This window comes from Salminus brasiliensis, chromosome 2 (genome assembly GCF_030463535.1).
Source record: "Salminus brasiliensis chromosome 2, fSalBra1.hap2, whole genome shotgun sequence".
Lineage (NCBI taxonomy): Eukaryota > Metazoa > Chordata > Actinopteri > Characiformes > Bryconidae > Salminus > Salminus brasiliensis.
The window spans coordinates 38,726,248-38,751,183 of record NC_132879.1 but is presented as its reverse complement, the minus strand read 5'-3'; the positions used below and the strand labels follow the sequence as shown (position 1 = coordinate 38,751,183).

Genomic DNA, 24,936 nt, shown 5'->3' with positions numbered 1-24,936 from the left:
TCTTCAACTCCACGGAACGTGAAGTCAGCTTTGCGCAGTGGCAGTATCGTAGCCTATGAGGTTTATCCGAGGCGCGATTATTGCTAGTTGAAAACTTTACCCAATACCCCGCCGTAACGACTTACAATATAGTAGGTACTGGCAATTTTTGACAGTCTCTACGGGGATTGATGAGTCTGGTTAAAAATAGGTTTGTTAGAGTGTTTTTTGGTTGGCGTCATTAGGGATGTGGTACATGCAATGCAGTGTTTTATATACTTTCCGACTTAAAATAGAAGCGAAGTCTTTGAGTCTAATAAGCACGCAACCACAAGGGGGGAATCTGTTGTTGACCAGTTCATAGCTTGATCCTGTACAGCTAAAACTTAATGAAATAAGACTTTTACAATAGCATTGCTTTTTAAGACTCATATACATCGACTTCCAGTAATATCGAAGTGCATCACTAGGATTATATTGTTTTTAAACATGACCTCGCGTTTGTTATTACTGGTTCGTTTCTAGGTCAAATGTACAAGATCAAAGCTGACTAGTAATGAAGTAAGGGTTAAGCAGCAAAATGTCACATTATGCTTTGTAACGAATTCTGTTAAGTGCCAAGCTGCTTAGCATTAGCACCAAACTTACTCATTCATCTTACTTTCTGTTTCTTCCCGCTCGGAGTCACGGTGGGACCGGAGCCTATCCAAAATTATTGCACGTATGGCAGGAGAACCCCCTTGACAGGGCACGAGTCACAGGGTTACTGGATCAGTCAACTGCTGGAATCATCGCAGATTTCCTAATGTTTTCTTTTTGACCCAATAATAAAATTCAGTTTCAGTTGGATCAGTTTGTTTGCTTTCATTTGTTCTTTTTTTCGATTTAAATTCTCTTTACGGTTTCCCTCTGAATATTAAACCATCCATCTTCTCTGCGTTTTTTGTAGTTTACTGCAAGACAACCCTTTGTTATTTTTGCTCAATAGCGTGCAGGCTGCTGCTCTCTGTCGCTTTCTGTCCCGGGGGTGCGCGACCGCCTCTGTGATGACGTCACAGAGAAACCCGTCTATACCCAGGGTCAAGTCAGGCAAATACAACAAATGAGTCACATAAACACCGAGGTTTATAAGAAGGACTAGGAAACCACGAATTATCTACAGTGGGGTGTCCACGTGTAGAACCCGCTAAGCCATTACAGCGACATTTGTTTTGATTGGATGTGGAAAGCTGTTAAACTCAGTGTTCACTATAGAAAGTACAGCGACAGCTCTTTTGATTATCGGAACAAGCTTCTGCGAAAACCTGTTACAGTCAGTGTTCACAATAGAAAGTATCCTAGCCTACAACAGCGTATATAAAACTCCCGTGCTTAACCCTCAGAAAGTTTCACTGCGTCACATTTCAAAAGGATAAAACATAAGCAAAAAGAAACCTATGAAGCGGATCTGGGATTTGGGATCAGATATTGTCACCCAAAATACACATAAATAGGACTTATAAAATCCTAATCCCAGATCCGTAACTGCTGTTAACACGACATCTCCTAATTTTCGGCACCTATATGAACTGGTAATGTCAATTAATGGAGCACAAAGACCACGCCTGTTAAGGTATTGATTTGTTATTTTTTTTCATCGCTGGTTAACATAGCACAGTAATATAGATAATACGTCTAATTAAATGAACTGTTTCATTATTTCATTTACTAAAACTATTTTACTTCCAGGCCCAGGTGAACTCTCCACACAACTTAGAATTGAATAGTAAATAACAATCACAGATATGAACTCACCGACAAATGCATATGGGTATATTTTTTACACAAAACCATATTCTGTGGTTGCTCCTGGGCAGTCAACCCTGTCTCGCCTGCAGCTGGTCCAAAACACAGTGGCTAGGTTGGTACCAGAAAAAAGGAAGCATTTTCCACTCCTTTTTAAATTAGAGGTCCTCTGTTTACCAGTTTTAGCTACCGGATACAGTTTAATGATTTAATCAGGGGTGGCATCATAAAGCAGCCTGGGATTTGGATACACCAAATTCAAAGCGGTCCCTGCAGAGACTTTCTGAACACTTCCCCTGCCTGACTTAGGAGAATCCCTTTTGTTAAAACAAATGCATAACACAAACATCATTAATCTTACATAAGCATCAATTTTCGTTGCATTTCTGAAATTCATGATTGCATATGAGGTGTTTTATGTTACTTGCCATTCATTTTTTTCTTGCAATGCAGCAATAAATATCTTGAACGAAATAATCCAAGCTGATCTTCTGGCTGGTTGTTCAGAGGATAGGAAAAGGGCTATTTTGTGGAACCTACTCAATGTTTCTATGCTAATTAACTGTCCAAACTCATACCTACCTCTACTTCTAATTTACCAACACTCTCCTCTCGCTACCCAACATGCATCGCTGCCTTTTCGTTAACTTTACGCGGACTTTTCTAAATGAATGCTCGCAGTGTTGATTTGCACATTACTTTGGTTAAAAAGCTTCACCTGTTGTGTAGTCCCCTTGTTTAGTGGTTTGAGAGGGTTTTAAGCATGATTTGGGAACACACCGTCAGTGAGGTCAGTAGCGCAGACCCTAAAGTCTTCAACTCCACGGAACGTGAAGTCAGCTTTGCGCAGTGGCAGTATCGTAGCCTATGAGGTTTATCCGAGGCGCGATTATTGCTAGTTGAAAACTTTACCCAATACCCCGCCGTAACGACTTACAATATAGTAGGTACTGGCAATTTTTGACAGTCTCTACGGGGATTGATGAGTCTGGTTAAAAATAGGTTTGTTAGAGTGTTTTTTGGTTGGCGTCATTAGGGATGTGGTACATGCAATGCAGTGTTTTATATACTTTCCGACTTAAAATAGAAGCGAAGTCTTTGAGTCTAATAAGCACGCAACCACAAGGGGGGAATCTGTTGTTGACCAGTTCATAGCTTGATCCTGTACAGCTAAAACTTAATGAAATAAGACTTTTACAATAGCATTGCTTTTTAAGACTCATATACATCGACTTCCAGTAATATCGAAGTGCATCACTAGGATTATATTGTTTTTAAACATGACCTCGCGTTTGTTATTACTGGTTCGTTTCTAGGTCAAATGTACAAGATCAAAGCTGACTAGTAATGAAGTAAGGGTTAAGCAGCAAAATGTCACATTATGCTTTGTAACGAATTCTGTTAAGTGCCAAGCTGCTTAGCATTAGCACCAAACTTACTCATTCATCTTACTTTCTGTTTCTTCCCGCTCGGAGTCACGGTGGGACCGGAGCCTATCCAAAATTATTGCACGTATGGCAGGAGAACCCCCTTGACAGGGCACGAGTCACAGGGTTACTGGATCAGTCAACTGCTGGAATCATCGCAGATTTCCTAATGTTTTCTTTTTGACCCAATAATAAAATTCAGTTTCAGTTGGATCAGTTTGTTTGCTTTCATTTGTTCTTTTTTTCGATTTAAATTCTCTTTACGGTTTCCCTCTGAATATTAAACCATCCATCTTCTCTGCGTTTTTTGTAGTTTACTGCAAGACAACCCTTTGTTATTTTTGCTCAATAGCGTGCAGGCTGCTGCTCTCTGTCGCTTTCTGTCCCGGGGGTGCGCGACCGCCTCTGTGATGACGTCACAGAGAAACCCGTCTATACCCAGGGTCAAGTCAGGCAAATACAACAAATGAGTCACATAAACACCGAGGTTTATAAGAAGGACTAGGAAACCACGAATTATCTACAGTGGGGTGTCCACGTGTAGAACCCGCTAAGCCATTACAGCGACATTTGTTTTGATTGGATGTGGAAAGCTGTTAAACTCAGTGTTCACTATAGAAAGTACAGCGACAGCTCTTTTGATTATCGGAACAAGCTTCTGCGAAAACCTGTTACAGTCAGTGTTCACAATAGAAAGTATCCTAGCCTACAACAGCGTATATAAAACTCCCGTGCTTAACCCTCAGAAAGTTTCACTGCGTCACATTTCAAAAGGATAAAACATAAGCAAAAAGAAACCTATGAAGCGGATCTGGGATTTGGGATCAGATATTGTCACCCAAAATACACATAAATAGGACTTATAAAATCCTAATCCCAGATCCGTAACTGCTGTTAACACGACATCTCCTAATTTTCGGCACCTATATGAACTGGTAATGTCAATTAATGGAGCACAAAGACCACGCCTGTTAAGGTATTGATTTGTTATTTTTTTTCATCGCTGGTTAACATAGCACAGTAATATAGATAATACGTCTAATTAAATGAACTGTTTCATTATTTCATTTACTAAAACTATTTTACTTCCAGGCCCAGGTGAACTCTCCACACAACTTAGAATTGAATAGTAAATAACAATCACAGATATGAACTCACCGACAAATGCATATGGGTATATTTTTTACACAAAACCATATTCTGTGGTTGCTCCTGGGCAGTCAACCCTGTCTCGCCTGCAGCTGGTCCAAAACACAGTGGCTAGGTTGGTACCAGAAAAAAGGAAGCATTTTCCACTCCTTTTTAAATTAGAGGTCCTCTGTTTACCAGTTTTAGCTACCGGATACAGTTTAATGATTTAATATGGGGTGGCATCATAAAGCAGCCTGGGATTTGGATACACCAAATTCAAAGCGGTCCCTGCAGAGACTTTCTGAACACTTCCCCTGCCTGACTTAGGAGAATCCCTTTTGTTAAAACAAATGCATAACACAAACATCATTAATCTTACATAAGCATCAATTTTCGTTGCATTTCTGAAATTCATGATTGCATATGAGGTGTTTTATGTTACTTGCCATTCATTTTTTTCTTGCAATGCAGCAATAAATATCTTGAACGAAATAATCCAAGCTGATCTTCTGGCTGGTTGTTCAGAGGATAGGAAAAGGGCTATTTTGTGGAACCTACTCAATGTTTCTATGCTAATTAACTGTCCAAACTCATACCTACCTCTACTTCTAATTTACCAACACTCTCCTCTCGCTACCCAACATGCATCGCTGCCTTTTCGTTAACTTTACGCGGACTTTTCTAAATGAATGCTCGCAGTGTTGATTTGCACATTACTTTGGTTAAAAAGCTTCACCTGTTGTGTAGTCCCCTTGTTTAGTGGTTTGAGAGGGTTTTAAGCATGATTTGGGAACACACCGTCAGTGAGGTCAGTAGCGCAGACCCTAAAGTCTTCAACTCCACGGAACGTGAAGTCAGCTTTGCGCAGTGGCAGTATCGTAGCCTATGAGGTTTATCCGAGGCGCGATTATTGCTAGTTGAAAACTTTACCCAATACCCCGCCGTAACGACTTACAATATAGTAGGTACTGGCAATTTTTGACAGTCTCTACGGGGATTGATGAGTCTGGTTAAAAATAGGTTTGTTAGAGTGTTTTTTGGTTGGCGTCATTAGGGATGTGGTACATGCAATGCAGTGTTTTATTTACTTTCGGACTGAAAATAGAAGCGAGGTCTTTGAGTCTAATAAGCACGCAACCACAAGGGGGGAATCTGTTGTTGACCAGTTCATAGCTTGATCCTGTACAGCTAAAACTTAATGAAATAAGACTTTTACAATAGCATTGCTTTTTAAGACTCATATACATCGACTTCCAGTAATATCGAAGTGCATCACTAGGATTATATTGTTTTTAAACATGACCTCGCGTTTGTTATTACTGGTTCGTTTCTAGGTCAAATGTACAAGATCAAAGCTGACTAGTAATGAAGTAAGGGTTAAGCAGCAAAATGTCACATTATGCTTTGTAACGAATTCTGTTAAGTGCCAAGCTGCTTAGCATTAGCACCAAACTTACTCATTCATCTTACTTTCTGTTTCTTCCCGCTCGGAGTCACGGTGGGACCGGAGCCTATCCAAAATTATTGCACGTATGGCAGGAGAACCCCCTTGACAGGGCACGAGTCACAGGGTTACTGGATCAGTCAACTGCTGGAATCATCGCAGATTTCCTAATGTTTTCTTTTTGACCCAATAATAAAATTCAGTTTCAGTTGGATCAGTTTGTTTGCTTTCATTTGTTCTTTTTTTCGATTTAAATTCTCTTTACGGTTTCCCTCTGAATATTAAACCATCCATCTTCTCTGCGTTTTTTGTAGTTTACTGCAAGACAACCCTTTGTTATTTTTGCTCAATAGCGTGCAGGCTGCTGCTCTCTGTCGCTTTCTGTCCCGGGGGTGCGCGACCGCCTCTGTGATGACGTCACAGAGAAACCCGTCTATACCCAGGGTCAAGTCAGGCAAATACAACAAATGAGTCACATAAACACCGAGGTTTATAAGAAGGACTAGGAAACCACGAATTATCTACAGTGGGGTGTCCACGTGTAGAACCCGCTAAGCCATTACAGCGACATTTGTTTTGATTGGATGTGGAAAGCTGTTAAACTCAGTGTTCACTATAGAAAGTACAGCGACAGCTCTTTTGATTATCGGAACAAGCTTCTGCGAAAACCTGTTACAGTCAGTGTTCACAATAGAAAGTATCCTAGCCTACAACAGCGTATATAAAACTCCCGTGCTTAACCCTCAGAAAGTTTCACTGCGTCACATTTCAAAAGGATAAAACATAAGCAAAAAGAAACCTATGAAGCGGATCTGGGATTTGGGATCAGATATTGTCACCCAAAATACACATAAATAGGACTTATAAAATCCTAATCCCAGATCCGTAACTGCTGTTAACACGACATCTCCTAATTTTCGGCACCTATATGAACTGGTAATGTCAATTAATGGAGCACAAAGACCACGCCTGTTAAGGTATTGATTTGTTATTTTTTTTCATCGCTGGTTAACATAGCACAGTAATATAGATAATACGTCTAATTAAATGAACTGTTTCATTATTTCATTTACTAAAACTATTTTACTTCCAGGCCCAGGTGAACTCTCCACACAACTTAGAATTGAATAGTAAATAACAATCACAGATATGAACTCACCGACAAATGCATATGGGTATATTTTTTACACAAAACCATATTCTGTGGTTGCTCCTGGGCAGTCAACCCTGTCTCGCCTGCAGCTGGTCCAAAACACAGTGGCTAGGTTGGTACCAGAAAAAAGGAAGCATTTTCCACTCCTTTTTAAATTAGAGGTCCTCTGTTTACCAGTTTTACCTACCGGATACAGTTTAATGATTTAATCAGGGGTGGCATCATAAAGCAGCCTGGGATTTGGATACACCAAATTCAAAGCGGTCCCTGCAGAGACTTTCTGAACACTTCCCCTGCCTGACTTAGGAGAATCCCTTTTGTTAAAACAAATGCATAACACAAACATCATTAATCTTACATAAGCATCAATTTTCGTTGCATTTCTGAAATTCATGATTGCATATGAGGTGTTTTATGTTACTTGCCATTCATTTTTTTCTTGCAATGCAGCAATAAATATCTTGAACGAAATAATCCAAGCTGATCTTCTGGCTGGTTGTTCAGAGGATAGGAAAAGGGCTATTTTGTGGAACCTACTCAATGTTTCTATGCTAATTAACTGTCCAAACTCATACCTACCTCTACTTCTAATTTACCAACACTCTCCTCTCGCTACCCAACATGCATCGCTGCCTTTTCGTTAACTTTACGCGGACTTTTCTAAATGAATGCTCGCAGTGTTGATTTGCACATTACTTTGGTTAAAAAGCTTCACCTGTTGTGTAGTCCCCTTGTTTAGTGGTTTGAGAGGGTTTTAAGCATGATTTGGGAACACACCGTCAGTGAGGTCAGTAGCGCAGACCCTAAAGTCTTCAACTCCACGGAACGTGAAGTCAGCTTTGCGCAGTGGCAGTATCGTAGCCTATGAGGTTTATCCGAGGCGCGATTATTGCTAGTTGAAAACTTTACCCAATACCCCGCCGTAACGACTTGCAATATAGTCGGTACTGGCAATTTTTGACAGTCTCTACGGGGACTGACAAGTCTGGTTAAAAATAGGTTTGTTAGAGTGCTTTTTGGTTGGCGTCATTAGGGATGAAGTACATGCAATGCAGTGTTTTATATACTTTCGGACTGAAAATAGAAGCGAGGTCTTTGAGTCTAATAAGCACGCAACCACAAGGGGGGAATCTGTTGTTGACCAGTTCATAGCTTGATCCTGTACAGCTAAAACTTAATGAAATAAGACTTTTACAATAGCATTGCTTTTTAAGACTCATATACATCGACTTCCAGTAATATCGAAGTGCATCACTAGGATTATATTGTTTTTAAACATGACCTCGCGTTTGTTATTACTGGTTCGTTTCTAGGTCAAATGTACAAGATCAAAGCTGACTAGTAATGAAGTAAGGGTTAAGCAGCAAAATGTCACATTATGCTTTGTAACGAATTCTGTTAAGTGCCAAGCTGCTTAGCATTAGCACCAAACTTACTCATTCATCTTACTTTCTGTTTCTTCCCGCTCGGAGTCACGGTGGGACCGGAGCCTATCCAAAATTATTGCACGTATGGCAGGAGAACCCCCTTGACAGGGCACGAGTCACAGGGTTACTGGATCAGTCAACTGCTGGAATCATCGCAGATTTCCTAATGTTTTCTTTTTGACCCAATAATAAAATTCAGTTTCAGTTGGATCAGTTTGTTTGCTTTCATTTGTTCTTTTTTTCGATTTAAATTCTCTTTACGGTTTCCCTCTGAATATTAAACCATCCATCTTCTCTGCGTTTTTTGTAGTTTACTGCAAGACAACCCTTTGTTATTTTTGCTCAATAGCGTGCAGGCTGCTGCTCTCTGTCGCTTTCTGTCCCGGGGGTGCGCGACCGCCTCTGTGATGACGTCACAGAGAAACCCGTCTATACCCAGGGTCAAGTCAGGCAAATACAACAAATGAGTCACATAAACACCGAGGTTTATAAGAAGGACTAGGAAACCACGAATTATCTACAGTGGGGTGTCCACGTGTAGAACCCGCTAAGCCATTACAGCGACATTTGTTTTGATTGGATGTGGAAAGGTGTTAAACTCAGTGTTCACTATAGAAAGTACAGCGACAGCTCTTTTGATTATCGGAACAAGCTTCTGCGAAAACCTGTTACAGTCAGTGTTCACAATAGAAAGTATCCTAGCCTAAAACAGCGTATATAAAACTCCCGTGCTTAACCCTCAGAAAGTTTCACTGCGTCACATTTCAAAAGGATAAAACATAAGCAAAAAGAAACCTATGAAGCGGATCTGGGATTTGGGATCAGATATTGTCACCCAAAATACACATAAATAGGACTTATAAAATCCTAATCCCAGATCCGTAACTGCTGTTAACACGACATCTCCTAATTTTCGGCACCTATATGAACTGGTAATGTCAATTAATGGAGCACAAAGACCACGCCTGTTAAGGTATTGATTTGTTATTTTTTTTCATCGCTGGTTAACATAGCACAGTAATATAGATAATACGTCTAATTAAATGAACTGTTTCATTATTTCATTTACTAAAACTATTTTACTTCCAGGCCCAGGTGAACTCTCCACACAACTTAGAATTGAATAGTAAATAACAATCACAGATATGAACTCACCGACAAATGCATATGGGTATATTTTTTACACAAAACCATATTCTGTGGTTGCTCCTGGGCAGTCAACCCTGTCTCGCCTGCAGCTGGTCCAAAACACAGTGGCTAGGTTGGTACCAGAAAAAAGGAAGCATTTTCCACTCCTTTTTAAATTAGAGGTCCTCTGTTTACCAGTTTTACCTACCGGATACAGTTTAATGATTTAATCAGGGGTGGCATCATAAAGCAGCCTGGGATTTGGATACACCAAATTCAAAGCGGTCCCTGCAGAGACTTTCTGAACACTTCCCCTGCCTGACTTAGGAGAATCCCTTTTGTTAAAACAAATGCATAACACAAACATCATTAATCTTACATAAGCATCAATTTTCGTTGCATTTCTGAAATTCATGATTGCATATGAGGTGTTTTATGTTACTTGCCATTCATTTTTTTCTTGCAATGCAGCAATAAATATCTTGAACGAAATAATCCAAGCTGATCTTCTGGCTGGTTGTTCAGAGGATAGGAAAAGGGCTATTTTGTGGAACCTACTCAATGTTTCTATGCTAATTAACTGTCCAAACTCATACCTACCTCTACTTCTAATTTACCAACACTCTCCTCTCGCTACCCAACATGCATCGCTGCCTTTTCGTTAACTTTACGCGGACTTTTCTAAATGAATGCTCGCAGTGTTGATTTGCACATTACTTTGGTTAAAAAGCTTCACCTGTTGTGTAGTCCCCTTGTTTAGTGGTTTGAGAGGGTTTTAAGCATGATTTGGGAACACACCGTCAGTGAGGTCAGTAGCGCAGACCCTAAAGTCTTCAACTCCACGGAACGTGAAGTCAGCTTTGCGCAGTGGCAGTATCGTAGCCTATGAGGTTTATCCGAGGCGCGATTATTGCTAGTTGAAAACTTTACCCAATACCCCGCCTTAACGACTTACAATATAGTAGGTACTGGCAATTTTTGACAGTCTCTACGGGGATTGATGAGTCTGGTTAAAAATAGGTTTGTTAGAGTGTTTTTTGGTTGGCGTCATTAGGGATGTGGTACATGCAATGCAGTGTTTTATTTACTTTCCGACTTAAAATAGAAGCGAGGTCTTTGAGTCTAATAAGCACGCAACCACAAGGGGGGAATCTGTTGTTGACCAGTTCATAGCTTGATCCTGTACAGCTAAAACTTAATGAAATAAGACTTTTACAATAGCATTGCTTTTTAAGACTCATATACATCGACTTCCAGTAATATCGAAGTGCATCACTAGGATTATATTGTTTTTAAACATGACCTCGCGTTTGTTATTACTGGTTCGTTTCTAGGTCAAATGTACAAGATCAAAGCTGACTAGTAATGAAGTAAGGGTTAAGCAGCAAAATGTCACATTATGCTTTGTAACGAATTCTGTTAAGTGCCAAGCTGCTTAGCATTAGCACCAAACTTACTCATTCATCTTACTTTCTGTTTCTTCCCGCTCGGAGTCACGGTGGGACCGGAGCCTATCCAAAATTATTGCACGTATGGCAGGAGAACCCCCTTGACAGGGCACGAGTCACAGGGTTACTGGATCAGTCAACTGCTGGAATCATCGCAGATTTCCTAATGTTTTCTTTTTGACCCAATAATAAAATTCAGTTTCAGTTGGATCAGTTTGTTTGCTTTCATTTGTTCTTTTTTTCGATTTAAATTCTCTTTACGGTTTCCCTCGGAATATTAAACCATCCATCTTCTCTGCGTTTTTTGTAGTTTACTGCAAGACAACCCTTTGTTATTTTTGCTCAATAGCGTGCAGGCTGCTGCTCTCTGTCGCTTTCTGTCCCGGGGGTGCGCGACCGCCTCTGTGATGACGTCACAGAGAAACCCGTCTATACCCAGGGTCAAGTCAGGCAAATACAACAAATGAGTCACATAAACACCGAGGTTTATAAGAAGGACTAGGAAACCACGAATTATCTACAGTGGGGTGTCCACGTGTAGAACCCGCTAAGCCATTACAGCGACATTTGTTTTGATTGGATGTGGAAAGGTGTTAAACTCAGTGTTCACTATAGAAAGTACAGCGACAGCTCTTTTGATTATCGGAACAAGCTTCTGCGAAAACCTGTTACAGTCAGTGTTCACAATAGAAAGTATCCTAGCCTAAAACAGCGTATATAAAACTCCCGTGCTTAACCCTCAGAAAGTTTCACTGCGTCACATTTCAAAAGGATAAAACATAAGCAAAAAGAAACCTATGAAGCGGATCTGGGATTTGGGATCAGATATTGTCACCCAAAATACACATAAATAGGACTTATAAAATCCTAATCCCAGATCCGTAACTGCTGTTAACACGACATCTCCTAATTTTCGGCACCTATATGAACTGGTAATGTCAATTAATGGAGCACAAAGACCACGCCTGTTAAGGTATTGATTTGTTATTTTTTTTCATCGCTGGTTAACATAGCACAGTAATATAGATAATACGTCTAATTAAATGAACTGTTTCATTATTTCATTTACTAAAACTATTTTACTTCCAGGCCCAGGTGAACTCTCCACACAACTTAGAATTGAATAGTAAATAACAATCACAGATATGAACTCACCGACAAATGCATATGGGTATATTTTTTACACAAAACCATATTCTGTGGTTGCTCCTGGGCAGTCAACCCTGTCTCGCCTGCAGCTGGTCCAAAACACAGTGGCTAGGTTGGTACCAGAAAAAAGGAAGCATTTTCCACTCCTTTTTAAATTAGAGGTCCTCTGTTTACCAGTTTTAGCTACCGGATACAGTTTAATGATTTAATCAGGGGTGGCATCATAAAGCAGCCTGGGATTTGGATACACCAAATTCAAAGCGGTCCCTGCAGAGACTTTCTGAACACTTCCCCTGCCTGACTTAGGAGAATCCCTTTTGTTAAAACAAATGCATAACACAAACATCATTAATCTTACATAAGCATCAATTTTCGTTGCATTTCTGAAATTCATGATTGCATATGAGGTGTTTTATGTTACTTGCCATTCATTTTTTTCTTGCAATGCAGCAATAAATATCTTGAACGAAATAATCCAAGCTGATCTTCTGGCTGGTTGTTCAGAGGATAGGAAAAGGGCTATTTTGTGGAACCTACTCAATGTTTCTATGCTAATTAACTGTCCAAACTCATACCTACCTCTACTTCTAATTTACCAACACTCTCCTCTCGCTACCCAACATGCATCGCTGCCTTTTCGTTAACTTTACGCGGACTTTTCTAAATGAATGCTCGCAGTGTTGATTTGCACATTACTTTGGTTAAAAAGCTTCACCTGTTGTGTAGTCCCCTTGTTTAGTGGTTTGAGAGGGTTTTAAGCATGATTTGGGAACACACCGTCAGTGAGGTCAGTAGCGCAGACCCTAAAGTCTTCAACTCCACGGAACGTGAAGTCAGCTTTGCGCAGTGGCAGTATCGTAGCCTATGAGGTTTATCCGAGGCGCGATTATTGCTAGTTGAAAACTTTACCCAATACCCCGCCGTAACGACTTGCAATATAGTCGGTACTGGCAATTTTTGACAGTCTCTACGGGGACTGACAAGTCTGGTTAAAAATAGGTTTGTTAGAGTGCTTTTTGGTTGGCGTCATTAGGGATGAAGTACATGCAATGCAGTGTTTTATATACTTTCGGACTGAAAATAGAAGCGAGGTCTTTGAGTCTAATAAGCACGCAACCACAAGGGGGGAATCTGTTGTTGACCAGTTCATAGCTTGATCCTGTACAGCTAAAACTTAATGAAATAAGACTTTTACAATAGCATTGCTTTTTAAGACTCATATACATCGACTTCCAGTAATATCGAAGTGCATCACTAGGATTATATTGTTTTTAAACATGACCTCGCGTTTGTTATTACTGGTTCGTTTCTAGGTCAAATGTACAAGATCAAAGCTGACTAGTAATGAAGTAAGGGTTAAGCAGCAAAATGTCACATTATGCTTTGTAACGAATTCTGTTAAGTGCCAAGCTGCTTAGCATTAGCACCAAACTTACTCATTCATCTTACTTTCTGTTTCTTCCCGCTCGGAGTCACGGTGGGACCGGAGCCTATCCAAAATTATTGCACGTATGGCAGGAGAACCCCCTTGACAGGGCACGAGTCACAGGGTTACTGGATCAGTCAACTGCTGGAATCATCGCAGATTTCCTAATGTTTTCTTTTTGACCCAATAATAAAATTCAGTTTCAGTTGGATCAGTTTGTTTGCTTTCATTTGTTCTTTTTTTCGATTTAAATTCTCTTTACGGTTTCCCTCTGAATATTAAACCATCCATCTTCTCTGCGTTTTTTGTAGTTTACTGCAAGACAACCCTTTGTTATTTTTGCTCAATAGCGTGCAGGCTGCTGCTCTCTGTCGCTTTCTGTCCCGGGGGTGCGCGACCGCCTCTGTGATGACGTCACAGAGAAACCCGTCTATACCCAGGGTCAAGTCAGGCAAATACAACAAATGAGTCACATAAACACCGAGGTTTATAAGAAGGACTAGGAAACCACGAATTATCTACAGTGGGGTGTCCACGTGTAGAACCCGCTAAGCCATTACAGCGACATTTGTTTTGATTGGATGTGGAAAGGTGTTAAACTCAGTGTTCACTATAGAAAGTACAGCGACAGCTCTTTTGATTATCGGAACAAGCTTCTGCGAAAACCTGTTACAGTCAGTGTTCACAATAGAAAGTATCCTAGCCTAAAACAGCGTATATAAAACTCCCGTGCTTAACCCTCAGAAAGTTTCACTGCGTCACATTTCAAAAGGATAAAACATAAGCAAAAAGAAACCTATGAAGCGGATCTGGGATTTGGGATCAGATATTGTCACCCAAAATACACATAAATAGGACTTATAAAATCCTAATCCCAGATCCGTAACTGCTGTTAACACGACATCTCCTAATTTTCGGCACCTATATGAACTGGTAATGTCAATTAATGGAGCACAAAGACCACGCCTGTTAAGGTATTGATTTGTTATTTTTTTTCATCGCTGGTTAACATAGCACAGTAATATAGATAATACGTCTAATTAAATGAACTGTTTCATTATTTCATTTACTAAAACTATTTTACTTCCAGGCCCAGGTGAACTCTCCACACAACTTAGAATTGAATAGTAAATAACAATCACAGATATGAACTCACCGACAAATGCATATGGGTATATTTTTTACACAAAACCATATTCTGTGGTTGCTCCTGGGCAGTCAACCCTGTCTCGCCTGCAGCTGGTCCAAAACACAGTGGCTAGGTTGGTACCAGAAAAAAGGAAGCATTTTCCACTCCTTTTTAAATTAGAGGTCCTCTGTTTACCAGTTTTACCTACCGGATACAGTTTAATGATTTAATCAGGGGTGGCATCATAAAGCAGCCTGGGATTTGGATACACCAAATTCAAAGCGGTCCCTGCAGAGACTTTCTGAACACTTCCCCTGCCTGACTTAGGAGAATCCCTTTTGTTAAAACAAATGCATAACACAAACATCATTAATCTTACATAAGCATCAATTTTCGTTGCATTTCTGAAATTCATGATTGCATATGAGGTGTTTTATGTTACTTGCCATTCATTTTTTTTCTTGCAATGCAGCAATAAATATCTTGAACGAAATAATCCAAGCTGATCTTCTGGCTGGTTGTTCAGAGGATAGGAAAAGGGCTATTTTGTGGAACCTACTCAATGTTTCTATGCTAATTAACTGTCCAAACTCATACCTACCTCTACTTCTAATTTACCAACACTCTCCTCTCGCTACCCAACATGCATCGCTGCCTTTTCGTTAACTTTACGCGGACTTTTCTAAATGAATGCTCGCAGTGTTGATTTGCACATTACTTTGGTTAAAAAGCTTCACCTGTTGTGTAGTCCCCTTGTTTAGTGGTTTGAGAGGGTTTTAAGCATGATTTGGGAACACACCGTCAGTGAGGTCAGTAGCGCAGACCCTAAAGTCTTCAACTCCACGGAACGTGAAGTCAGCTTTGCGCAGTGGCAGTATCGTAGCCTATGAGGTTTATCCGAGGCGCGATTATTGCTAGTTGAAAACTTTACCCAATACCCCGCCGTAACGACTTGCAATATAGTCGGTACTGGCAATTTTTGACAGTCTCTACGGGGACTGACAAGTCTGGTTAAAAATAGGTTTGTTAGAGTGCTTTTTGGTTGGCGTCATTAGGGATGAAGTACATGCAATGCAGTGTTTTATATACTTTCGGACTGAAAATAGAAGCGAGGTCTTTGAGTCTAATAAGCACGCAACCACAAGGGGGGAATCTGTTGTTGACCAGTTCATAGCTTGATCCTGTACAGCTAAAACTTAATGAAATAAGACTTTTACAATAGCATTGCTTTTTAAGACTCATATACATCGACTTCCAGTAATATCGAAGTGCATCACTAGGATTATATTGTTTTTAAACATGACCTCGCGTTTGTTATTACTGGTTCGTTTCTAGATCAAATGTACAAGATCAAAGCTGACTAGTAATGAAGTAAGGGTTAAGCAGCAAAATGTCACATTATGCTTTGTAACGAATTCTGTTAAGTGCCAAGCTGCTTAGCATTAGCACCAAACTTACTCATTCATCTTACTTTCTGTTTCTTCCCGCTCGGAGTCACGGTGGGACCGGAGCCTATCCAAAATTATTGCACGTATGGCAGGAGAACCCCCTTGACAGGGCACGAGTCACAGGGTTACTGGATCAGTCAACTGCTGGAATCATCGCAGATTTCCTAATGTTTTCTTTTTGACCCAATAATAAAATTCAGTTTCAGTTGGATCAGTTTGTTTGCTTTCATTTGTTCTTTTTTTTCGATTTAAATTCTCTTTACGGTTTCCCTCTGAATATTAAACCATCCATCTTCTCTGCGTTTTTTGTAGTTTACTGCAAGACAACCCTTTGTTATTTTTGCTCAATAGCGTGCAGGCTGCTGCTCTCTGTCGCTTTCTGTCCCGGGGGTGCGCGACCGCCTCTGTGATGACGTCACAGAGAAACCCGTCTATACCCAGGGTCAAGTCAGGCAAATACAACAAATGAGTCACATAAACACCGAGGTTTATAAGAAGGACTAGGAAACCACGAATTATCTACAGTGGGGTGTCCACGTGTAGAACCCGCTAAGCCATTACAGCGACATTTGTTTTGATTGGATGTGGAAAGCTGTTAAACTCAGTGTTCACTATAGAAAGTACAGCGACAGCTCTTTTGATTATCGGAACAAGCTTCTACGAAAACCTGTTACAGTCAGTGTTCACAATAGAAAGTATCCTAGCCTAAAACAGCGTATATAAAACTCCCGTGCTTAACCCTCAGAAAGTTTCACTGCGTCACATTTCAAAAGGATAAAACATAAGCAAAAAGAAACCTATGAAGCGGATCTGGGATTTGGGATCAGATATTGTCACCCAAAATACACATAAATAGGACTTATAAAATCCTAATCCCAGATCCGTAACTGCTGTCAACACGACATCTCCTAATTTTCGGCACCTATATGAACTGGTAATGTCAATTAATGGAGCACAAAGACCACGCCTGTTAAGGTATTGATTTGTTATTTTTTTTCATCGCTGGGTAACATAGCACAGTGATATAGATAATACGTCTAATTAAATGAACTGTTTCATTATTTCATTTACTAAAACTATTTTACTTCCAGGCCCAGGTGAACTCTCCACACAACTTAGAATTGAATAGTAAATAACAATCACAGATATGAACTCACCGACAAATGCATATGGGTATATTTTTTACACAAAACCATATTCTGTGGTTGCTCCTGGGCAGTCAACCCTGTCTCGCCTGCAGCTGGTCCAAAACACAGTGGCTAGGTTGGTACCAGAAAAAAGGAAGCATTTTCCACTCCTTTTTAAATTAGAGGTCCTCTGTTTACCAGTTTTAGCTACCGGATACAGTTGAATGATTTAATCAGGGGTGGCATCATAAAGCAGCCTGGGATTTGGATACACCAAATTCAAAGCGGTCCCTGCAGAGACTTTCTGAACACTTCCCCTGCCTGACTTAGGAGAATCCCTTTTGTTAAAACAAATGCATAACACAAACATCATTAATCTTACATAAGCATCAATTTTCGTTGCATTTCTGAAATTCATGATTGCATATGAGGTGTTTTATGTTACTTGCCATTCATTTTTTTTCTTGCAATGCAGCAATAAATATCTTGAACGAAATAATCCAAGCTGATCTTCTGGCTTGTTGTTCAGAGGATAGGAAAAGGGCTATTTTGTGGAACCTACTCAATGTTTCTATGCTAATTAACTGTCCAAACTCATACCTACCTCTACTTCTAATTTACCAACACTCTCCTCTCGCTACCCAACATGCATCGCTGCCTTTTCCTTAACTTTACGCGGACTTTTCTAAATGAATGCTCGCAGTGTTGATTTGCACATTACTTTGGTTAAAAAGCTTCACCTGTTGTGTAGTCCCCTTGTTTAGTGGTTTGAGAGGGTTTTAAGCATGATTTGGGAACACACCGTCAGTGAGGTCAGTAGCGCAGACCCTAAAGTCTTCAACTCCACGGAACGTGAAGTCAGCTTTGCGCAGTGGCAGTATCGTAGCCTATGAGGTTTATCCGAGGCGCGATTATTGCTAGTTGAAAACTTTACCCAATACCCCGCCGTAACGACTTGCAATATAGTCGGTACTGGCAATTTTTGACAGTCTCTACGGGGACTGACAAGTCTGGTTAAAAATAGGTTTGTTAGAGTGCTTTTTGGTTGGCGTCATTAGGGATGAAGTACATGCAATGCAGTGTTTTATATACTTTCGGACTTAAAATAGAAGCGAGGTCTTTGAGTCTAATAAGCACGCAACCACAAGGGGGGAATCTGTTGTTGACCAGTTCATAGCTTGATCCTGTACAGCTAAAACTTAATGAAATAAGACTTTTACAATAGCATTGCTTTTTAAGACTCATATACATCGACTTCCAGTAATATCGAAGTGCATCACTAGGATTATATTGTTTTTAAACATGACCTCGCGTTTGTTATTACTGGTTCGTTTCTAGGTCAAATGTACAAGATCAAAGCTGACTAGTAATGAAGTAAGGGTTAAGCAGCAAAATGTCACATTATGCTTTGTAACGAATTCTGTTAAGTGCCAAGCTGCTTAGCATTAGCACCAAACTTACTCATTCATCTTACTTTCTGTTTCTTCCCGCTCGGAGTCACGGTGGGACCGGAGCCTATCCAAAATTATTGCACGTATGGCAGGAGAACCCCCTTGACAGGGCACGAGTCACAGGGTTACTGGATCAGTCAACTGCTGGAATCATCGCAGATTTCCTAATGTTTTCTTTTTGACCCAATAATAAAATTCAGTTTCAGTTGGATCAGTTTGTTTGCTTTCATTTGTTCTTTTTTTTTCGATTTAAATTCTCTTTACGGTTTCCCTCTGAATATTAAACCATCCATCTTCTCTGCGTTTTTTGTAGTTTACTGCAAGACAACCCTTTGTTATTTTTGCTCAATAGCGTGCAGGCTGCTGCTCTCTGTCGCTTTCTGTCCCGGGGGTGCGCGACCGCCTCTGTGATGACGTCACAGAGAAACCCGTCTATACCCAGGGTCAAGTCAGGCAAATACAACAAATGAGTCACATAAACACCGAGGTTTATAAGAAGGACTAGGAAACCACGAATTATCTACAGTGGGGTGTCCACGTGTAGAACCCGCTAAGCCATTACAGCGACATTTGTTTTGATTGGATGTGGAAAGCTGTTAAACTCAGTGTTCACTATAGAAAGTACAGCGACAGCTCTTTTGATTATCGGAACAAGCTTCTGCGAAAACCTGTTACAGTCAGTGTTCACAATAGAAAGTATCCTAGCCTACAACAGCGTATATAAAACTCCCGTGCTTAACCCTCAGAAAGTTTCACTGCGTCACATTTCAAAAGGATAAAACATAAGCAAAAAGAAACCTATGAAGCGGATCTGGGATTTGGGATCAGATATTGTCACCCAAAATACACATAAATAGGACTTATAAAATCCTAATCCCAGATCCGTAACTGCTGTTAACACGACATCTCCTAATTTTCGGCACCTATATGAACTGGTAATGTCAATTAATGGAGCACAAAGACCACGCCTGTTAAGGTATTGATTTGTTATTTTTTTTCATCGCTGGTTAACATAGCACAGTAATATAGATAATACGTCTAATTAAATGAACTGTTTCATTATTTCATTTACTAAAACTATTTTACTTCCAGGCCCAGGTGAACTCTCCACACAACTTAGAATTGAATAGTAAATAACAATCACAGATATGAACTCACCGACAAATGCATATGGGTATATTTTTTACACAAAACCATATTCTGTGGTTGCTCCTGGGCAGTCAACCCTGTCTCGCCTGCAGCTGGTCCAAAACACAGTGGCTAGGTTGGTACCAGAAAAAAGGAAGCATTTTCCACTCCTTTTTAAATTAGAGGTCCTCTGTTTACCAGTTTTAGCTACCGGATACAGTTTAATGATTTAATCAGGGGTGGCATCATAAAGCAGCCTGGGATTTGGATACACCAAATTCAAAGCGGTCCCTGCAGAGACTTTCTGAACACTTCCCCTGCCTGACTTAGGAGAATCCCTTTTGTTAAAACAAATGCATAACACAAACATCATTAATCTTACATAAGCATCAATTTTCGTTGCATTTCTGAAATTCATGATTGCATATGAGGTGTTTTATGTTACTTGCCATTCATTTTTTTCTTGCAATGCAGCAATAAATATCTTGAACGAAATAATCCAAGCTGATCTTCTGGCTGGTTGTTCAGAGGATAGGAAAAGGGCTATTTTGTGGAACCTACTCAATGTTTCTATGCTAATTAAGTGTCCAAACTCATACCTACCTCTACTTCTAATTTACCAACACTCTCCTCTCGCTACCCAACATGCATCGCTGCCTTTTCGTTAACTTTACGCGGACTTTTCTAAATGAATGCTCGCAGTGTTGATTTGCACATTACTTTGGTTAAAAAGCTTCACCTGTTGTGTAGTCCCCTTGTTTAGTGGTTTGAGAGGGTTTTAAGCATGATTTGGGAACACACCGTCAGTGAGGTCAGTAGCGCAGACCCTAAAGTCTTCAACTCCACGGAACGTGAAGTCAGCTTTGCGCAGAGGCAGTATCGTAGCCTATGAGGTTTATCCGAGGCGCGATTATTGCTAGTTGAAAACTTTACCCAATACCCCGCCGTAACGACTTGCAATATAGTCGGTACTGGCAATTTTTGACAGTCTCTACGGGGACTGACAAGTCTGGTTAAAAATAGGTTTGTTAGAGTGCTTTTTGGTTGGCGTCATTAGGGATGAAGTACATGCAATGCAGTGTTTTATATACTTTCGGACTGAAAATAGAAGCGAGGTCTTTGAGTCTAATAAGCACGCAACCACAAGGGGGGAATCTGTTGTTGACCAGTTCATAGCTTGATCCTGTACAGCTAAAATTTAATGAAATAAGACTTTTACAATAGCATTGCTTTTTAAGACTCATATACATCGACTTCCAGTAATATCGAAGTGCATCACTAGGATTATATTGTTTTTAAACATGACCTCGCGTTTGTTATTACTGGTTCGTTTCTAGGTCAAATGTACAAGATCAAAGCTGACTAGTAATGAAGTAAGGGTTAAGCAGCAAAATGTCACATTATGCTTTGTAACGAATTCTGTTAAGTGCCAAGCTGCTTAGCATTAGCACCAAACTTACTCATTCATCTTACTTTCTGTTTCTTCCCGCTCGGAGTCACGGTGGGACCGGAGCCTATCCAAAATTATTGCACGTATGGCAGGAGAACCCCCTTGACAGGGCACGAGTCACAGGGTTACTGGATCAGTCAACTGCTGGAATCATCGCAGATTTCCTAATGTTTTCTTTTTGACCCAATAATAAAATTCAGTTTCAGTTGGATCAGTTTGTTTGCTTTCATTTGTTCTTTTTTTTTCGATTTAAATTCTCTTTACGGTTTCCCTCTGAATATTAAACCATCCATCTTCTCTGCGTTTTTTGTAGTTTACTGCAAGACAACCCTTTGTTATTTTTGCTCAATAGCGTGCAGGCTGCTGCTCTCTGTCGCTTTCTGTCCCGGGGGTGCGCGACCGCCTCTGTGATGACGTCACAGAGAAACCCGTCTATACCCAGGGTCAAGTCAGGCAAATACAACAAATGAGTCACATAAACACCGAGGTTTATAAGAAGGACTAGGAAACCACGAATTATCTACAGTGGGGTGTCCACGTGTAGAACCCGCTAAGCCATTACAGCGACATTTGTTTTGATTGGATGTGGAAAGCTGTTAAACTCAGTGTTCACTATAGAAAGTACAGCGACAGCTCTTTTGATTATCGGAACAAGCTTCTGCGAAAACCTGTTACAGTCAGTGTTCACAATAGAAAGTATCCTAGCCTACAACAGCGTATATAAAACTCCCGTGCTTAACCCTCAGAAAGTTTCACTGCGTCACATTTCAAAAGGATAAAACATAAGCAAAAAGAAACCTATGAAGCGGATCTGGGATTTGGGATCAGATATTGTCACCCAAAATACACATAAATAGGACTTATAAAATCCTAATCCCAGATCCGTAACTGCTGTTAACACGACATCTCCTAATTTTCGGCACCTATATGAACTGGTAATGTCAATTAATGGAGCACAAAGACCACGCCTGTTAAGGTATTGATTTGTTATTTTTTTTCATCGCTGGTTAACATAGCACAGTAATATAGATAATACGTCTAATTAAATGAACTGTTTCATTATTTCATTTACTAAAACTATTTTACTTCCAGGCCCAGGTGAACTCTCCACACAACTTAGAATTGAATAGTAAATAACAATCACAGATATGAACTCACCGACAAATGCATATGGGTATATTTTTTACACAAAACCATATTCTGTGGTTGCTCCTGGGCAGTCAACCCTGTCTCGCCTGCAGCTGGTCCAAAACACAGTGGCTAGGTTGGTACCAGAAAAAAGGAAGCATTTTCCACTCCTTTTTAAATTAGAGGTCCTCTGTTTACCAGTTTTACCTACCGGATACAGTTTAATGATTTAATCAGGGGTGGCATCATAAAGCAGCCTGGGATTTGGATACACCAAATTCAAAGCGGTCCCTGCAGAGACTTTCTGAACACTTCCCCTGCCTGACTTAGGAGAATCCCTTTTGTTAAAACAAATGCATAACACAAACATCATTAATCTTACATAAGCATCAATTTTCGTTGCATTTCTGAAATTCATGATTGCATATGAGGTGTTTTATGTTACTTGCCATTCATTTTTTTTCTTGCAATGCAGCAATAAATATCTTGAACGAAATAATCCAAGCTGATCTTCTGGCTGGTTGTTCAGAGGATAGGAAAAGGGCTATTTTGTGGAACCTACTCAATGTTTCTATGCTAATTAACTGTCCAAACTCATACCTACCTCTACTTCTAATTTACCAACACTCTCCTCTCGCTACCCAACATGCATCGCTGCCTTTTCGTTAACTTTACGCGGACTTTTCTAAATGAATGCTCGCAGTGTTGATTTGCACATTACTTTGGTTAAAAAGCTTCACCTGTTGTGTAGTCCCCTTGTTTAGTGGTTTGAGAGGGTTTTAAGCATGATTTGGGAACACACCGTCAGTGAGGTCAGTAGCGCAGACCCTAAAGTCTTCAACTCCACGGAACGTGAAGTCAGCTTTGCGCAGTGGCAGTATCGTAGCCTATGAGGTTTATCCGAGGCGCGATTATTGCTAGTTGAAAACTTTACCCAATACCCCGCCGTAACGACTTGCAATATAGTCGGTACTGGCAATTTTTGACAGTCTCTACGGGGACTGACAAGTCTGGTTAAAAATAGGTTTGTTAGAGTGCTTTTTGGTTGGCGTCATTAGGGATGAAGTACATGCAATGCAGTGTTTTATATACTTTCGGACTTAAAATAGAAGCGAGGTCTTTGAGTCTAATAAGCACGCAACCACAAGGGGGGGAATCTGTTGTTGACCAGTTCATAGCTTGATCCTGTACAGCTAAAACTTAATGAAATAAGACTTTTACAATAGCATTGCTTTTTAAGACTCATATACATCGACTTCCAGTAATATCGAAGTGCATCACTAGGATTATATTGTTTTTAAACATGACCTCGCGTTTGTTATTACTGGTTCGTTTCTAGGTCAAATGTACAAGATCAAAGCTGACTAGTAATGAAGTAAGGGTTAAGCAGCAAAATGTCACATTATGCTTTGTAACGAATTCTGTTAAGTGCCAAGCTGCTTAGCATTAGCACCAAACTTACTCATTCATCTTACTTTCTGTTTCTTCCCGCTCGGAGTCACGGTGGGACCGGAGCCTATCCAAAATTATTGCACGTATGGCAGGAGAACCCCCTTGACAGGGCACGAGTCACAGGGTTACTGGATCAGTCAACTGCTGGAATCATCGCAGATTTCCTAATGTTTTCTTTTTGACCCAATAATAAAATTCAGTTTCAGTTGGATCAGTTTGTTTGCTTTCATTTGTTCTTTTTTTTCGATTTAAATTCTCTTTACGGTTTCCCTCTGAATATTAAACCATCCATCTTCTCTGCGTTTTTTGTAGTTTACTGCAAGACAACCCTTTGTTATTTTTGCTCAATAGCGTGCAGGCTGCTGCTCTCTGTCGCTTTCTGTCCCGGGGGTGCGCGACCGCCTCTGTGATGACGTCACAGAGAAACCCGTCTATACCCAGGGTCAAGTCAGGCAAATACAACAAATGAGTCACATAAACACCGAGGTTTATAAGAAGGACTAGGAAACCACGAATTATCTACAGTGGGGTGTCCACGTGTAGAACCCGCTAAGCCATTACAGCGACATTTGTTTTGATTGGATGTGGAAAGCTGTTAAACTCAGTGTTCACTATAGAAAGTACAGCGACAGCTCTTTTGATTATCGGAACAAGCTTCTACGAAAACCTGTTACAGTCAGTGTTCACAATAGAAAGTATCCTAGCCTAAAACAGCGTATATAAAACTCCCGTGCTTAACCCTCAGAAAGTTTCACTGCGTCACATTTCAAAAGGATAAAACATAAGCAAAAAGAAACCTATGAAGCGGATCTGGGATTTGGGATCAGATATTGTCACCCAAAATACACATAAATAGGACTTATAAAATCCTAATCCCAGATCCGTAACTGCTGTCAACACGACATCTCCTAATTTTCGGCACCTATATGAACTGGTAATGTCAATTAATGGAGCACAAAGACCACGCCTGTTAAGGTATTGATTTGTTATTTTTTTTCATCGCTGGGTAACATAGCACAGTGATATAGATAATACGTCTAATTAAATGAACTGTTTCATTATTTCATTTACTAAAACTATTTTACTTCCAGGCCCAGGTGAACTCTCCACACAACTTAGAATTGAA

At 40.2% G+C, this 24,936-nt stretch overlaps 10 non-coding genes across 10 annotated transcripts; all 10 read left to right on the top strand.

Annotated features, from left to right (window-relative positions):
• The first annotated feature begins 26 nt into the window (after positions 1–26).
• Positions 27–167, top strand: LOC140550423 (U4 spliceosomal RNA). The gene has a single exon (XR_011979125.1). It is a non-coding gene; the product is annotated as a U4 spliceosomal RNA (small nuclear RNA).
• A 2,435-nt stretch (positions 168–2,602) lies between these two features.
• On the top strand, positions 2,603–2,743 carry LOC140550422 (U4 spliceosomal RNA). Its single transcript, XR_011979124.1, has one exon. It is a non-coding gene; the product is annotated as a U4 spliceosomal RNA (small nuclear RNA).
• Positions 2,744–5,178: 2,435 nt separating this feature from the next.
• On the top strand, positions 5,179–5,319 carry LOC140550421 (U4 spliceosomal RNA). The gene has a single exon (XR_011979123.1). It is a non-coding gene; the product is annotated as a U4 spliceosomal RNA (small nuclear RNA).
• Positions 5,320–7,754: 2,435 nt separating this feature from the next.
• Positions 7,755–7,895, top strand: LOC140550531 (U4 spliceosomal RNA). The gene has a single exon (XR_011979225.1). It is a non-coding gene; the product is annotated as a U4 spliceosomal RNA (small nuclear RNA).
• Positions 7,896–10,330: 2,435 nt separating this feature from the next.
• LOC140550442 (U4 spliceosomal RNA) lies at positions 10,331–10,471 on the top strand. The gene has a single exon (XR_011979143.1). It is a non-coding gene; the product is annotated as a U4 spliceosomal RNA (small nuclear RNA).
• Positions 10,472–12,906: 2,435 nt separating this feature from the next.
• On the top strand, positions 12,907–13,047 carry LOC140550530 (U4 spliceosomal RNA). Its single transcript, XR_011979224.1, has one exon. It is a non-coding gene; the product is annotated as a U4 spliceosomal RNA (small nuclear RNA).
• Positions 13,048–15,483: 2,436 nt separating this feature from the next.
• LOC140550529 (U4 spliceosomal RNA) lies at positions 15,484–15,624 on the top strand. The gene has a single exon (XR_011979223.1). It is a non-coding gene; the product is annotated as a U4 spliceosomal RNA (small nuclear RNA).
• Positions 15,625–18,061: 2,437 nt separating this feature from the next.
• LOC140550528 (U4 spliceosomal RNA) lies at positions 18,062–18,202 on the top strand. Its single transcript, XR_011979222.1, has one exon. It is a non-coding gene; the product is annotated as a U4 spliceosomal RNA (small nuclear RNA).
• Positions 18,203–20,639: 2,437 nt separating this feature from the next.
• Positions 20,640–20,780, top strand: LOC140550399 (U4 spliceosomal RNA). Its single transcript, XR_011979103.1, has one exon. It is a non-coding gene; the product is annotated as a U4 spliceosomal RNA (small nuclear RNA).
• Positions 20,781–23,218: 2,438 nt separating this feature from the next.
• LOC140550527 (U4 spliceosomal RNA) lies at positions 23,219–23,359 on the top strand. Its single transcript, XR_011979221.1, has one exon. It is a non-coding gene; the product is annotated as a U4 spliceosomal RNA (small nuclear RNA).
• Positions 23,360–24,936: the final 1,577 nt, after the last annotated feature.